Source organism: Suncus etruscus, chromosome 8 (assembly GCF_024139225.1).
Source record: "Suncus etruscus isolate mSunEtr1 chromosome 8, mSunEtr1.pri.cur, whole genome shotgun sequence".
NCBI lineage: Eukaryota > Metazoa > Chordata > Mammalia > Eulipotyphla > Soricidae > Suncus > Suncus etruscus.
Window position 1 is genome coordinate 55,073,811 of NC_064855.1, and position 16,689 is coordinate 55,090,499.

General features: G+C 37.4%; 1 non-coding gene across 1 annotated transcript; it reads left to right on the forward strand.

Moving 5' to 3' along the window:
- The first annotated feature begins 15,402 nt into the window (after positions 1–15,402).
- LOC126016678 (small nucleolar RNA SNORA51) lies at positions 15,403–15,534 on the forward strand. The gene has a single exon (XR_007498459.1). It is a non-coding gene; the product is annotated as a small nucleolar RNA SNORA51 (small nucleolar RNA).
- The last annotated feature ends 1,155 nt before the right edge of the window (positions 15,535–16,689 follow it).

The following is a 16,689-nucleotide window of genomic DNA, read 5'->3' on the forward strand; positions in this document are numbered from 1 at the left end:
GATTCGATTTTACCATCCATCCATCCATCACAAAAGCACCAAGGAGAGAGTTAAAGATCATTCAAGGAGTCTATAGTTAATCCCATGACAGTATACTTCAAGGGTGGAGAAACCCTGTATCTCCTAGGCCAAGGGAATTCCCTCTGTATTGTCTCCAATAGTTACTGTGCCTATGCGGGGGGAGGGGGCACAAAATAATCCTTTTCAAGTCTTTTCAGAAAATAAACATTCGGGGCCTGAGACGAGTTGTGGCACTAGCAATAGGGTCTTTGCCTAACCTAGTTAGCATGCTCTAACCTAGGTTGGACCACGTTCCATCCCCTGGTTTCCCATATAGTTCCCCAAGCCAGGAGCGATTTCTGAGTGCATAGCCAGGAGTAACCCCTGAGCGTCACCAGCGGTGCCCCCCCCCCCGCAAAAAAAGAAAAGAATAAATAGACAAAATTGATCTGAACAATGCATTTTTATAATAATTTTCATTTTGACCAAAGTGGATTAAAATCATCCACAGTAAAATTTTATTATATAGTGACATTGAATCAGGGGCATTCCCACCACCAATGTTATCATCCCTCTCCCATTTTTCCAGAATGCATCCCATATCCTTCTTCTTTGCTCCTGAGGCTCCTGAGGCCCCTCTGTGTCTAGCTTGTTTTAGATTGGGTATCGATTCTGTTGTTTTTGGCTTTGGATTTGGTACCTAAGTCTGATCATTTTTTATTTCTACTCAATTGAACAATGCATTTCAAACACAGAAATAGTTATTATCACTTCATTTATAAAATATTCATTATTTTAGTCTTTGAACAAGGTCAACTAACTTATTTGGAAAGTTCAAAGAATTCAGGAACATGTTATATGTAAATTCTTAGAAATAATTTGTATTTCAGTTTTTTGAGTGTTCACAGGGGTCCTCAAACATTTTAAACAAGGGGCCAGTTCACTGTCCCTCAGACCATTGGAGGGTCTGACTATAGTAAAAACCAAACTTATGAACTAATTCTTATGCACACTGCATATATCTTAATTTGCAATGAAGAAACAAAACAGATACAAATACAATATGTGGCCCGAGGGCCATAGTTTGAGGACCACTGGTTCAGTAAATAGAACCAAAATGGCACCTCAAATCAAGATTTTTACAGTGATCAAGTGAAAAAAAAGCAATGTATAGGACAATATGAATAGAATTTAATTAAAATGATTTATTTTGTTGTTGTTATTTTGAAGCCACACCTGACACTGCTGAGGGGTTATTCAGGAATTACATCTGGCTGTCCTCAGAGAACCATATGGGATACTAGAGATGGAACTCCGGTTGGCTGCATTCAAGACGGTGCCATACCTGATGTACTATCTCTCCAACCCTTAATTAAAATAATTAAGGAAGTGTTATTGAATAAAAATAAATTTACAATTTTACTTGTTAATAATTTTTGTGATTGTTTAAAAACCCAATATTTATTTTTAGAGAGCCACTATTTTTAAATACTTTTAAAACCAAGTTTCTTCAGTACTCAATAAATATGAATGAGGTTCAATATAGAAGTTCTCAAAATATATTTCTGCTTTGCTTATGAGTACATTTGAAGTGTACTTTGCATATATGTTAGTTAAACCTGAATATTTGCAAAAGGAATATCAAAAAATAAGCATTGTTTGCATCATTATAAAATTTATCGTGGAAGAGGCAAAAAATTAAGTGAGGACATACTTAGAAAATTATATATTAACAGAGTAAGATTCAATAGTTACTAACATAAATATATACATAAACATTTAGGAATTTTAAGTAAAGGCAGAGATAGAGTTAGTGGAGTTGTACACATACAAATTCTGGATAATAATTCAGATTCTAAAGATTAGGCAATAGAGAGTATGGATTCCTTGTAATTGAGTCTTCCTCTGTCACTCTTTCAATATTTAGATTCTACTAGCCTTTTTTTAATAAGACCAGTCATTGACTTTTTGATTCCAGGCCATTTGATTTTATTTGTTAATTCTGACTGTAGCTTTTGATACCATGAGAGTGTTATTTAGTTGTAGATATATAAATGAAATATTTCACATTTTTCTTAGGGCATGCTAACATTTAGAACATATTGCTAAAACTAAGCATTGCTGAAATTGTATTTTAAAAGTAGTTCACAGAAGGATAACTTGTATACCACTTCCACAGCAACTGTTCCTTCAGTTACGGGTTGCACTCATTCTAGCTCACACATCTGTTAGGTACAGGAGCTGTGCTGACATAAGTGATGGTAAATGAATCCATTATATGAGAGATCCCATTCTGACCACTTAAAATATTGTCTGGGACTGACAAGATAACTCTAAGTGTCAGAGCATAAGCATTTCATGTGGAGGCAATTATTTTATCTTTATAAAAAGTATATTTTAGAAGGGATTTGGTCCCTAGCAAGAAAACATCTCCTGAGTCCACAAAACCCCACCAAGTCTAGCCCCAGAGTCCCCAAGCAAATCTGGGGTGAAACAGCAAACTTTATTCTCAAACAACTGAACTTTCTATGCTCAGTGGTGCTCAAACGACCTGAACATTGTAAGGAAACCCTCCAAATGTAATAAAAATAGCAAAACATTGAGAATAAAGACAGAGATCATTTTAAGTTCTTAATTTTTTTTTTATAATTTAGTCACCATGTAATTATGAAGTTATTCATGATTGGGTTTCAAGCTTATAACTCTTCAATTAATCCCTTCATTAGTGCCCAATTCACTCCATCCTCATAAATTCTATCCCCTATGTAGATTCCCATAAGTCCTATCCCATATGTATAGTAGTAAAAATTTTTAAGTAGTAAAATTGAAATTCAGTTTTATATGTTATATCCAAATATTAGTAATTTGTGAATTTAGGGAAGTCTGAGTTAATGATAATCATGAAGTAAACACCATTGTCAGTTCTGTAAATTATAAAATTAATTCTTTTTATATGTTATAATTTGCATTATATAAATATACAATGTTAACTTTATTTTTTACCAACAATGCACTCATCCATTTAATGTGAAGAAAGTTAAAAAACATTTCACAGACCAACAGAATGTCCAAACTTTTTTCTTTCTATATATGTGTATATTGTATAGTATGTTTTACAGTACTGATTTGAATATATCAGTATTTAAATGTCAGTATTTGAATATACTGATATATAAAATATATCAGTATTTGAATATATCAGTCTAGAATTTGGGGGCAGTCTCTAAATTGAAGGTTTAACTTCTAGAGTCTTGTATAGGTGATATTTAAATTCTGTATCCTAGAGCATAGTAATGTAAGACCTTGGGAAACTGAGAGGAGACTGACTGCAAAATTGCGCAAAAAGAACATAAGCAAAGAGAGTGATAACTTAAATTTATATTTATAACTTCTAGACAGGGACTCCTGCTCATTTTCTTTTCTTTTTTTCTTTCTTTTCTTAATAGAACCACAGCACATGAAACATCTTGTTCTGCCCCTTATTTCTATGTCTTCCTATAAATTGATTTAAAAAAATGGATAGTATCGGGGCAAAGCAGTCTCATGAGCATTGAGTAGAAATAAAAAAAAATCATCAGAGCGGGGCTGGAGCAGTGGTGCTGAGCTGTAAGGCGTCTGTCATGGGGGCACTAGACTAGGACGGACTTCTATTTGATTCCCCAGAAATTTTTGAGCACATAGCCATGAGTAATCCCTGAGCATTACCGGTGTGGCCCAAACAAACAAACAAACAAATTATCAGACCTAAACATCTAGCATAAAGTCAAGTACAATGGAATCAAGAGACCCAAACTACAAGTTATACACAAAAGGGGCCTGTTATACTAGCAGTTCAGGGGGCTCAGGGTAGAGGTATGGGATGCATGCTGGGAACAGGTATGGATGACAACACTGGTGGTGGGAATGGCTCTAATTCATTGCCACTATGTACCTTAATATAGCTGTGAAAGACTTGTAATTCACTTTGGTCTCAATAAAAATTATTAAAAAAAATGATCGCTTCTATTTTAAGTTCTCAAGTAAATAAATAGCATAAAATTAATGGCATCTTTTATACACATTATTTCAAAGGTATATGCTTGTGTGCTGTGATAATCTTTCCAAAACCTTTTGTTTGTTTTTTTGGTTGGTTTTGGGGCCACATCCCGTGACTCTGAAAGGTTACTCCTGGCTATGTGCTCAGAAATCGCTCCTGACTCAGGGGACCATATGGGACAACGGGGAGGTGAACCATGGTCCTTCTTTGAGTGATTGCATGCAAAGCAAATGCCCTTTCACTGTGCTATCACTACAGCCCCTCTCCAAAACCTTTCATTCACTTATTTGAGAAGTAAACATTCTACAATAGAAACAGTGGACCTAGTATACCTTAGATTCACTGAGATTTCTAATATAATTGGCAGGAAGTTTTCATAACAATGACTTGATAACTAGCAAACTTTAGGCTGGTAATGAGGAGGAGCAAAAAGTCAAAAAAACAAACAAACAAACAAAAAAAAACCTAAACTCTAAATTATGTGCTGCACAGTGAGGCCATTACTAGCTAATTCTGATCCTAGATATCAGAATCTGATCCCTAGGTCTCATTCAATGAGTAACCTAAAGAAGTAAGACAAGTCTGAAACTGTAAGAATGAGAGGTCAATTTGCTGATGATATCAGATTATGTTTGTACTGCATATGAGAACACTAAGAAATGGCAATGACTCATGAGTCCCAATGAGAAGCTGAAAGAAGCAAGACAGGAGACACAGATCTGAGTTAGTCCAGATACTACTTGACAGCTCTGGTTTCCAACAGACGAGAGCTAATAGCATGCCTTGGCATATTGTTTGATTCTTACCTGGCACTGTATGATTCCCAGAGCACAGCCTGTAATATAGTTGGCTCGTGACTTTTGAATTCAGAGTTGAAGTTGATTGCTTTATATCTGTCTTTGATTGCAAACTGTATTTGGTTGAACTTTGCTTATGCATACTAACAAATACCAGACACTTTTCTATATTGTAAATATTAAAAAAAGCAGTTTTTTTTCTCATTTTTGTGAACACAAGCTTTTCATTTATTTGTTGAGCTGATGAAACATATTGTAATTGGCATTCTAGGGAGATAAAACTTATTTGAGTAGACATTTCTTTTTTGGGGAATTGTATTTGGGCCACATCCAGAAGTGCTTGGAGGAAGCTCTCTGACTTGGTGACTTTGTGATTTATAACATGAAGGAGATATTAAAGATATTGAACATATAGGTATTTATAGATCCTGAAACACTAAAAAACTAACAGTTAAAACTTCAACTCATTTCCATGACCATACAATACTACTATGATTTCTGTATTCAGTTCTGATATTTTGAGTTCTGACTACCATCAAGATCAGTTTATACACCAAATATCCCAATTTTAACTTCTGCCTAACAGACACATATTTCTCCCATTGCCTTACTGCTTTTATTTTGTGAAAGTTGAGATAATAGGAGAAAATTTATGATAATAAAAGTGATCTCCCTAAGATGCAAAGTAATATATAACAATTACTAAAAGATGGGGATGCCTTTGAGTTTAGATTTGTAATATTCCTATTTGCTTGAGTAAGACAAGATAACTAACCTTTTCCCCACTGACAAAAAAATTGCATTATCAGTTTAAATCTTAATACTAAAATAGAAGTCTCAAGGTACAATATCTTACAAAAAATTACTAGTTTCTCTTACATAATTATTCAGAAATAAAATACTAAGGAGGTGACTTACTTAGCATTTAGTTTTACTTATTCCTAGGTACATGAGGATGTTCCAATTCTTAAAATGAATAAGGTAAGTATATTTTAATCTGTTTTCAAAGACAAGAACCCACAATTCACAATGTTTTCCTATTTTATTAGCTCCATAGAGTTGATAGAGATTAAGAAATGAACTCAGGGGTCAGGAGCAGTGGCGCAAGGGGGAAGGCATCTACCTTGCCCGTGCTAGCCTAAGACAAACCATGGTTCGATCCCCCAGCATCCCAAATGGTCTTCCTATCCAAAGGTGATTTCTGAGCCAGAGGTATAATATTTAGGAATAAAAAAAATATCAGTGAACAACAGCAGAATCTGCCAGAGAGGTTACTTTAATAACAACAACACAAATTGTCCCTCCAACTTATTGTCTGTTTTGGTAATGTCTAGCACAGTAATTGATTCAGAGTTTAAATGACTGAAGTTTGGTGAATTGTAAACAATGCAAAGCTGTGCATTGCGTTTAAAATAATTATTGTCATATTTCACATGAGATTTAATCCAAAGAATTATTGTCCAACTGGACTTGAAGTTTAGAAGAAACTGTAATGTCACTTGAAAATCAAATTTATCTATGCTAAGAATTCCTCCTCTCAAACCCCTTTAAACAAGATAATTTATTTCTTTTCATTGATGGTCTAATTTTTTTTTCTAATGAAGCTAATTATGCAGCCTTAGCTAACTGTTTTAAAAATTGACAAAAATAACTATTTTTAAATTTATTCCTAAAATTTTTTCTAAAAATAACTGAATATTGTTTCATTATATTCAAGATTCAATTTCAATCAATTTGCTTTGTTTTTGTTTTCAGGTCACACTGCGGCACTCAGGAATATTTCTATCTCTTGGCTCTGCACTCAGAAATAGCTCACGGCAGGCATGGGGTACCATGTGGGATGCAGGGATTTGAAGCACCATCCATCCTGGATTGGCTGCTGCATGCAAGGTAAACACTGTGCTGTCTCTCCGGCCCCAATTTGAATCACCAGCAATATAATAGAGCACCATTTCTTCTTGCAAAGGCATACTAAAAGAGGGGAAATTTTACATGTAGAAACAAGCTCTTATCTACTAGGGATAAGAACTCAGACATTTTACAATAGAAGGGCATCTCCCACTTTGAACATATGTCATGTGGACCCAACTTAGACTCAAGGTAAATAAACAGCAAAAGTCCAAACCTGAATTCTAGATCCCAGGCATAGAACTGAGACAGTTCTCTGCAACAGCTCCAGGAACCAAACTCTCTCTGGAATATTCTTAACACTGCTCTGACACCAACATGGGCCACTTTTGATATGACATCCTGACAAGGAGGAAATGGCAACAACTTGTTCTAAAAGCAGATTCTCTTACCCTAACACCTAACGATAAGTTAAATCAGAAGACATGTCATTCTTTGATCTGTGCAAAAGCCAAGATAGCTATCTACAGAGGACTGAATGTGATAACCATGACTGGGCAGAACTTATCCTGGGACCAATAAAAAAGACCAGAGACTAGGCTTTGGCCTACGATCATACAACAACCAAGATCTCTAATTTCAGAGATATGACTGTGACAATTGCAACTGAGGGTATCTTCTGAAAACATAATTAAAGACTCTATTCTTATATCCATCCAAGGATCGATGCAAAAACAAAGACCACCAAATACAGAAGACTGATTAAAAAGAGTGATAAAACAGAACTTCTAGAATGGTAAAGAAAGACTCAATCCTAGGCTCCATCCTTTGACCTGTGCTAATACCAAGATCTTTTTTTTTATTATTTAAACACCTTGATTACATACATGATTGTGTTTGGGTTTCAGTCATGTAAAGAACACCACCCATCACCAGTGCAACATTCCAATCACCAATGTCCCAAGTTTCCCTCGTCCCCACCCGACCCCCGCCTGTACTCTAAACAGGCTCTCCATTTCCGTCATACATTAGGGAATTCTCATTATTAGGACAGTTCACAATGTAGTTATTTCTCTAAATAAACTCATCACTCTTTGTGGTGAGCTTCCTGAGGTGAGCTGGAACTTCCAGCTCTTTTCTCTTTTGTGTCTGAAAATTATTATTGCAAGAATGTCTTTCATTTTTTTTAAAACCCATAGATGAGTGAGACCATTCTGCGTTTTTCTCTTTCTCTCTGACTTATTTCACTCAGCATAATAGATTCCATGTACATCCATGTATAGGAAAATTTCATGACTTCATCTCTCCTGACAGCTGCATAATATTCCATTGTGTATATGTACCACAGTTTCTTTAACCATTCGTCTGTTGAAGGGCATCTTGGTTGCTTCCAGAGTCTTGATATGGGAAATAGTGCTGCAATGAATATAGGTGTAAGGAAGGGGTTTTTTTTATTGTATTTATGTGTTCCTAGGGTATATTCCTAGGAGTGGTATAGCTGGATCGTATGGGAGCTCGATTTCCAGTTTTTGGAGGAATCTCCATATTGCTTTCCATAAAGGTTGAACTAGACGGCATTCCCACCAGCAGTGGATAAGAGTTCCTTTCTCTCCACATCCCCACCAGCACTGCTAATTCTCATTCTTTGTGATGTGCTCCAATCTCTGTTGTGTAAGGTGGTACCTCAGAGTTGTTTTGATTTGCATCTCCCTGATGATTTATGATGTGGAGCATTTTTTCATGTGTCTTATGGCCATTTGTATTTCTTCTTTGTCAAAGTGTCTGTTCATTTCTTTTCCCCATTTTTTGATGGGATTAGATGTTTTTTTCTTGTAAATTACTGTCAGTGCCTTGTATATTTTGGAGAGTAGTGTCTTATCTGATGGGTATTGGGTGAATAGTTTCTCCCACTCAGTGGGTGGCTCTTGTATCCTGGGCACTATTTTCTTTAAGACGCAGAAGCTTCTCAGTTTAATATATTCCCATCTGATAATCTCTGCTTTCACTTGCTTGGAGAGTGCAGTTTCCTCCTTGAAGATGCCTGTAATGTCCTGGAGTGATTTGCCTATATCCTGTTCTATATATCTTATGGTTTTGGGGCTGATATCAAGGTCTTTAATCCATTTGGATTTTACCTTCGTACATGATGTTAGCTGGGGGTCTAAGTTCAATTTTTTGCAAGTGGCTATCCAATTGTGCCAACACCACTTGTTGAAGAGGCTTTCCCTGCTCCATTTAGGATTTCCTTCTTCTTTATAAAAAAATTAGGTGACTGTATGTCTGGGGAACATTCTCTGAGTATTCAAGCCTATTCCACTAATCTGAGGACCTGTCCTTATTCCAATACCATGCTGTTTTGATAACTATTGCTTTGTAGTACAGTTTAAAGTTGGGGAAAGTAATTCCTCCCATATTCTTTTTCCCAATAATTGCTTTAGCTATTCGAGGGTGTTTATTGTTCCAAATGAATTTCAAAAGTGTCTGATCCACTTCTTTGAAGAATATCATGGGTATCTTTAGAGGGATAGCATAAAATCTGTATAATGCCTTGGGGAGTATTGCCATTTTGATTATGTTAATCCTGCCAATCCATGAGCAGGGTATACGTTTCCATTTCCGTGTGTCCTCTCTTATTTCTTGGAGCAGAGTTTTATAGTTTTCCTTGTATAGTTCCTTCACATATTTAGGCAAGTTGATTCCAAGATATTTGAGTTTGTGTGGCACTATTGTCAATGGGGTTGTTTTCTTAATGTCCATTTCATCCTTATTACTATTGGTGTATAGAAAGGCCATTGACTTTTGTGTGTTAATTTTGTAGCCTGCCACCTTGCTATATGAGTCTATTGTTTCTAGAAGCTTTTTGATAGAGTCTTTAGGTTTTTCTAAGTAGAGAATCATGTCATCTGCAAACAGTGAGAGCTTGACTTCTTCCTTTCCTATCTGGATTCCCTTGATATCCTTTTCTTGCCTAATCACTATAGCAAGTACTTCCAATGCTATGTTGAATAGGAGTAGTGAGAGAGGACAGCCTTGTCTTGTGCCAGAATTTAGAGGGAAGGCTTTTAGTTTTTCTCCATTGAGGATAATATTTGCCACTGGCTTGTGGTAGATGGCCTTCACTATATTGAGAAAGGTTCCCTCCATTCCCATCATGCTGAGAATTTTGATCAAGAATGGGTGTTGGACCTTATCAAATGCTTTCTCTACATCTATTGATATGATCATGTAGTTTTTATTTTTCTTGTTATTGATGTTGTGTATTATGTTGATAGATTTACAGATGTTAAACTATACTTGCATTCCTGGGATAAAACCTACTTGATCATAGTGCATGATCTTCTTAACGAGGCATTGAATCCTATTTGCCAGGATTTTGTTGAGGATCTTTGCATCTGCATTCATCAGCGATATTGGTCTGTAATTTTCTTTTTTTTGTAGCATTTCTGTCTGGTTTAGGTATCAATGTGATGTTGGCTTCATAAAAGCTATTTGGAAGTGTTCCTGTTTGTTCAATTTCATGAAAAAGTCTTGCCAAGATTGGCAGTAGTTCCTCCTGGAAAGTTTGATAGAATTCATTAGGGAATCCATCTGGACCTGGGCTTTTGTTTTTCGCTAGACATTTGATTACTGTTTTAATTTCATCAATAGTGATGGGGGTGTTTAGATATGCTACATCCTCTACCTTCAACTATGGAAGATTATAAGAGTCCAAGAATTTATCCATTTCTTCCAGGTTCTCATTTTTAGTGGCGTAGAGTTTTTCAAAGTAGTTTCTGATTACCCTTTGAATCTCTGTCATATCAGTAGTGATCTCTCCTTTTTCATTCCTGATATGAGTTATCAAGTTTCTCTCTCTCTCGTTCTTTGTTAGGTTTGCCAGTGGTCTATCAATCTTGTTTATTTTTTCAAAGAACCAACTTCTGCTTTCGTTGATCATTTGGATTGTTTTTTGAGTTTCCACTTCATTAATTTCTGCTCTCAGCTTTGTTATTTCCTTCTGTCTTCCTATTCTTGGGTCCTTTTGTTGAGCATTTTCTAGTTCTATTTGCTGTGTCATTAAGCTACTCAGGTAAGCTCCTTCTTCCTTCCTGATGTGTGCTTGCAAAGCTATAAATTTTACTCTCAGTACTGCTTTTGCTGTGTCCCATAAGTTCTGACAGGTTGTGTCTTTATTGTCATTTGTTTCCAGGAACCTTTTGTTTTCCTCCTTGATTTCATCCCGGACCCACTGGTTATTGAGCATGAGGCTGTTTAACTTCCAGGTGTTAAAGTGTTTCTTCTGAGTTCCTTTGGAGTTCACAAATAATTTCAGAGCCTTGTGGTCAGTGAAGGTAGTCTGTAAAATTTCTATCCTCTTGATCTTATGGAGGTATGTTTTATGTGCCAGCATGTAGTCTATCCTGGAGAATGTCCCATGTACATTAGAGAAGAATGTGTATCCAGGTTTCTGGGGATGGAGTGTCCTATATATATCCACTAGGCCTCTTTCGTCCATTTCTCTCCTCAGGACTAGTATATTCTTGTTGGGTTTCAGTCTGGTTGACCTATCCAGTGTTGACAAAGCCGTGTTAAGGTCCCCCACAATTATTGTGTTGTTGTTGATATTATTTTTCAGATTTGTCAACAGTTGTATTAAATATTTTGCTGGCCCCTCATTCGGTGCATATATGTTTAGGAGAGTTATTTCTTCCTGCTCGATATACCCCTTGATTAATATAAAATGTCCATCTTTGTTCATTACAACCTTCCTGAGTATAAAGTTTGCATTATCTGATATTAGTATGGCCACTCCAGCTTTTATATGGGTGTTGTTTGCTTGGATAATTTTTCTCCAGCCTTTTATTTTGAGTCTATGTTTGTTCTGACTATTCAGGTGCGTTTCTTGTAGGCAGCAGAAGGTTGGATTGAGTTTTTTGATCCATTTAGCCACTCTGTGTCTCTTGGCTTGTGCATTTAGTCCATTGACGTTGAGAGAAAGAATTGTCCTGGGATTTAACGCCATCTTTATTTCGAAATTTGGTGTGTCTTTTGGGTAGTCTTGTCTTAGATTAGGTCTTTCAGTTGTTCTCTTAAGACTGCTTTTGTGTCTGTGAAGTTTCTGAGCTGTTTTTTGTCTGTGAAACCATGTATTCTTCCGTCAAGCCGGAAAGTGAGTTTTGCTGGGTATAGTATTCTGGGTGAAGCATTCATTTCATTCAGTCTTGTCACAATATCCCACCACTGCTTTCTGGCATTGAGTGTTTCTGGTGACAGGTCTGCTGTAAATCTCAAGGATGCTTACTTGAACGTGATTTCCCCTTTTGATTTTGCTGTTTTCAGAATTCTGTCTCTATCTGTGAGATTTGTCATTGTGACTAGGATGTGTCTTGGGGTGGTTTTTCTGGGGTCTGTTTTGGTTGGTACTCTTCGGTCATGCAGGATTTGATCACATATATTCTTTAGCTCTGGAAGTTTCTCTTTAATGATGTTCTTGACCATTGATTCTTCCTGGAAATTTTCTTCCTGGGTCTCTGGGACTCCAATGATTCTTAAGTCGTTTCTGTTGATCTTATCGTAAACTTCTATTTTCATCTGTTCCCATTCTTTGACTAATTTTTCCATTGTCTGCTCATTTGCTTTAAGTTTTTTTTCCAATCTCTCCTTCTGTATGGAATTGTTATGTATCTCATCTTCCACAGCACCAAGTCTATTCTCAGCTTCTGATACCCTGTCCCAGAGCTTATCCATTTTGTCATTCACTTCGTTTACTGACTTTTTCAGTCCAGTTAGTTGACAAGTTATTTCAGTTTGGAGTTTTGTGATTTCTGTCTTCATATTTTCTTGGTTCTTATTAGTGTTCTATTCAACTCGATCCATGGTTTCTTTGAGTTCTTTGAACATCTTACATATTGCTAGTCTAAATTCCTTATCTGAGAGGTTGATTAGTTGGTTGGTCATTTTCTGGTCATCAGAATTTTCATCTTCATTCTCTATGTCTGATGCTGGCCTGCGTTGTTTCCCCATTGTCACACTTGTATTGTGGGTTTTTCTACGTGTTGTGGTGGTATTCATTGGCTATATAATGCAGGCAGCACACTCCTCTGGCTCCTCCCTTTCTGGATGGGCTGACTTGCCTCTAAGGGAGGGGAGTCTTCTGTGGATAAAGCCTCACACTGGGTCAAATCTTAGGCCCGAGCATGCAACAGAGAAGACAGTCCGGAGAGAAATGTTTGCTTCTGTGATATAGCGCTGTTCTTAGTCTGATTTTTCCTTCTTGTTGCAATGGAGTTCTTTCCTTAGAAAGAGTGCACTTCCACGTAGCTTCGCTACTTGGCCGTGCTCTGCTGGAGCCTCTTTTTGCCCCAGTCGCAAAAGTTTCATGCAAGAGGACAGTAGACAGACATATACAGGTTACACAGTTTTTCACAGTTGGGCCCCACTGGGCAGGCGTACTTTCGTGGATTTTGCCTGCCTGATGTCACACACAGGGAGCCGGCTTTTGCAAAGGCTTGCCGATTTTCATGCTCTGGAATCCCTCCCTGAAAATGGCCTCTGGGCGAGCGAGTTTTCTGGAGCATCTTTTTGCCCCACTCGCAAGAGTTTCACGCAAGAGAACAGTAGACAGACATATACAGGTCACACTCACAGTTTTTCACAGTTGGGCCCCACTGGGCAGGCGTACTTTCGTGGATTTTCCCCGCCTAATATCACACACAGGGAGCCGGCTTTTGCAAAGGCTTGCCGATTTTCATGCTCTGGAGTCCCTCCCTGAAAATGGCCTCTGGGCGAGCGAGTTTTCTGGAGCCTCTTTTTGCCCCACTTGCAAGAGTTTCACGCAAGAGGACAGTAGACAGACATATACAGGTCACACTCACAGTTTTTCACAGTTGGGCCCCACTGGGCAGGCGTACTTTCGTGGATTTTTCCCGCCTGATATCACACACAGGGAGCCGGCTTTTGCCTTATTGTCATTATATTTTTCTTCTTTTTTCCCTTTCTTCTCTTAAACTGATATTTATATTTCAGGAAATCAAATAAATAGAAAGAAGCCCAAACAGTTACTATGCTGCAAGCATTACAATGATACCAAAAAATAAAGACAGCACAAAAGAGAGAATTACAGACCAATATTTCTGATGAATATAAATGCTAAGATTCTTTACAAAATACTAGAAAATAAAACCCAATAAATCATCAAAAATACCATACACTATGGCTAAGGGGCATACAGGATGGTTTAATATATAATGTTAACCAACACAGTATATCATATTAATAAAGGAAAAATCATATGATCATATAAATATTAACAAATAAAGCATTAGAAAAGATCCAACAATCATTCATTAAAAATAAAAATAAGGGGCATCTAGGCTGTTTCCAGAGTCTGGCTATTGTAAATAATGCTGCTATGAATATAGGTGTGAAAAGGGGATTTTTGTATTGTATTCTTGTGTTCCTAGGGTATATTCCTAGGAGTGGTGTAGCTAGATCGTATGGGAGCTCAACTTGCAGCTTTTGAAGAATCTCCATATAGCTTTTGCAAAGATTGGACCAGATGGCATTCCCATCATCAACGAACAAGAGTTCCTTTCTCTCCACATTAACACCAGCACTGCTTGTTCTCATTCTTCCTGATGTGTGTCAATCTCTGGCTTGAGATGGTACCTCATAGTTGTTTTGATTTGCATCTCCCTGATATTAGTGATGTGGAGCATTTTTTCATGTGCCTTTTAGCCATTTTTATTTCTTTTTTGTCAAATTGTCTGTTCATTTCTAATCCCCATTTTTTGATGGCGTTAGATGTTGTTTTCTTGTAAAAGTTCTGTCAGTGCCTTGTATATTTTGGATATTAATCCCTTATCTGATGGGTATTGGGTGAAAAGTTTCTCCCACTTAGTGGGTGGCTCTTGTATTCTGGGCAATATTTCCTTTGAGGCGCAGAAGCTTCTCAGCTTAATATAGTCCCATTTATTTATTTCTGCTTTCACTTGTTTGGAGAGTATGTTTTCCTATTTAAAGATACCTTGAATCTCAATGTCATGGTGTGTTGACATACATGTTGTTCTATATACTTTATTGTTTTAGGTCTGATATCTAGGTCTTTAATCCATTTGGATTTTACCTTAGTACATGATGTTAACTGGAGGTCTAAATTCACCTTTTTACAAGTGCTAGCCAGTTGTGCCAACACCACAGCCTAGATGCCCCTCAATAAATGAATTGTTAAAGAAACTATGGTACATATACACAATGGAATATTATGCAGCTATCAGAATAGATGAATTCATGAAATTTTCCTATACATGGATGTATATGGAATCTATTATGCTGAGTAAAATAAGTCAGAGGGAGAGAGATAAACACAGAATGGTCTTCCTCATCTATGGGTTTTGAGAAAAATGAAAAACATTTGTGCAATTATTCTTAGAGACAAAATAGAGGAGGGCTGGAGGTTCCAGCTCCCAACATGAAGCTCACCACAGGGATCGTTTAGTGCTGTCACATAAATAATTAGACTGAGAACTATCAAACAAAATGTGAGTGAATGAGGGAAGTAGAGAGCCTATCTAGAATACAGACCGGTGTGGGGTGGGGAGGAAGGACACTTGGGATTTTGCACATGGGAATGTTGCACTGGTGAAGGATTATACATACATATATATAATATATATTATACATATATATAATATATATTATACATATATATATATATATATAAAACAAAAAAAGAAAAGATAAGGCCTCCCAATTCTGCCACAGGCTTTGTTCTTTACACTGACTGTATAGAAAGAGGAGGTACAGTAAATGCACCCCATATATACCTCAACACAAGCCCTTTGTCTGGTCTCTATTGTGAATTGGAGGACAAAAAAAATAAGGGGCCGGAGAGATAGCATGGAGGAAGGCGTTTGCCTTGCATCCAAAAGAATGGTGATTCAAATGCTGGCATCCCCCATGATCCCCGGAGCCTGCAGGGGGCAATTTCTGAGCATAGAGCCAGGAGTTACCCCTGAGCACTGCTGGGTATGACACAAAAAACAAAAGAAATAAAAATAAGGGGCCGGCGAGGTGGCGCTAGAGGTAAGGTGTCTGCCTTGCAAGCACTAGCCAAGGAAAGATCGAGACCGAGGTTCGATTCCCCGGCATCCCATATGGTCCTCCCCAAGCCAGGGGCAATTTCTGAGTGCTTAGCCAGGAGTAACCCCTGAGAATCAAAACGTGTGTAGCCTGAAAAACCAATAAATAAATAAATAAATAAATAAATAAATAAATAAATAAATAAATAAATAAATAAATAAATAAAAAATAACTCAGTAAAATGGGATTTGAATGAATGTTCTCAATAGTCAAAGTTATTTACAGTAAATCCACAGAGAACATTATACTTAATGGGTAAAAAGTAAAATTCTTCCTCTTAATATCAAGAACAATACAAGATTGTCCACTTTCTCTTTCCTTCCTGGGAGCCGAGCTTGGAGGTCCTGCCAGCATGGCATTTGGCAGCCCTCCGCCATGCCAAAGGCCTCTGTAACCAGGCCTAGGAAGGAGTGCAGGACATGGGTCACCCCAGCACCCCTCTATCTCCTTCCTCCGGTACTCCAGGGCTTTGCCTGGCCACATGGCTGGGTAAACCAGCAAGGTGGGAATAGCAGCACAATGGGTTCTGGCATTAGGATTTACCAGGGTATTTTTCTTATTAAACCTGTCCCCCCTCGAGGAACATTATGAAAAATATATGGATATCATTGTTTTTCATCTGCTTGTCATCTGAACGCCATCCAGGTGCTCGTTTTATTCCTTTATTCCCTCACTCCCATTTCATATTTAACCATTTTTCTGTACTAATGATTTTTGTTTTGGCCAAGGTGGATTACATATCTTTCACAGTAATTTTTTTTGGTGGAGTCTGAAGCTTCAGCAGGCAATGCGTCACGGCAAGTTTCTATGCTGTAGGCTTTTTGGCCAAGATAAGGTGAAGATGCAGCCTCGGCTGCCCCCCACAGCCTTCTCTCTCCTTTCTCCCCA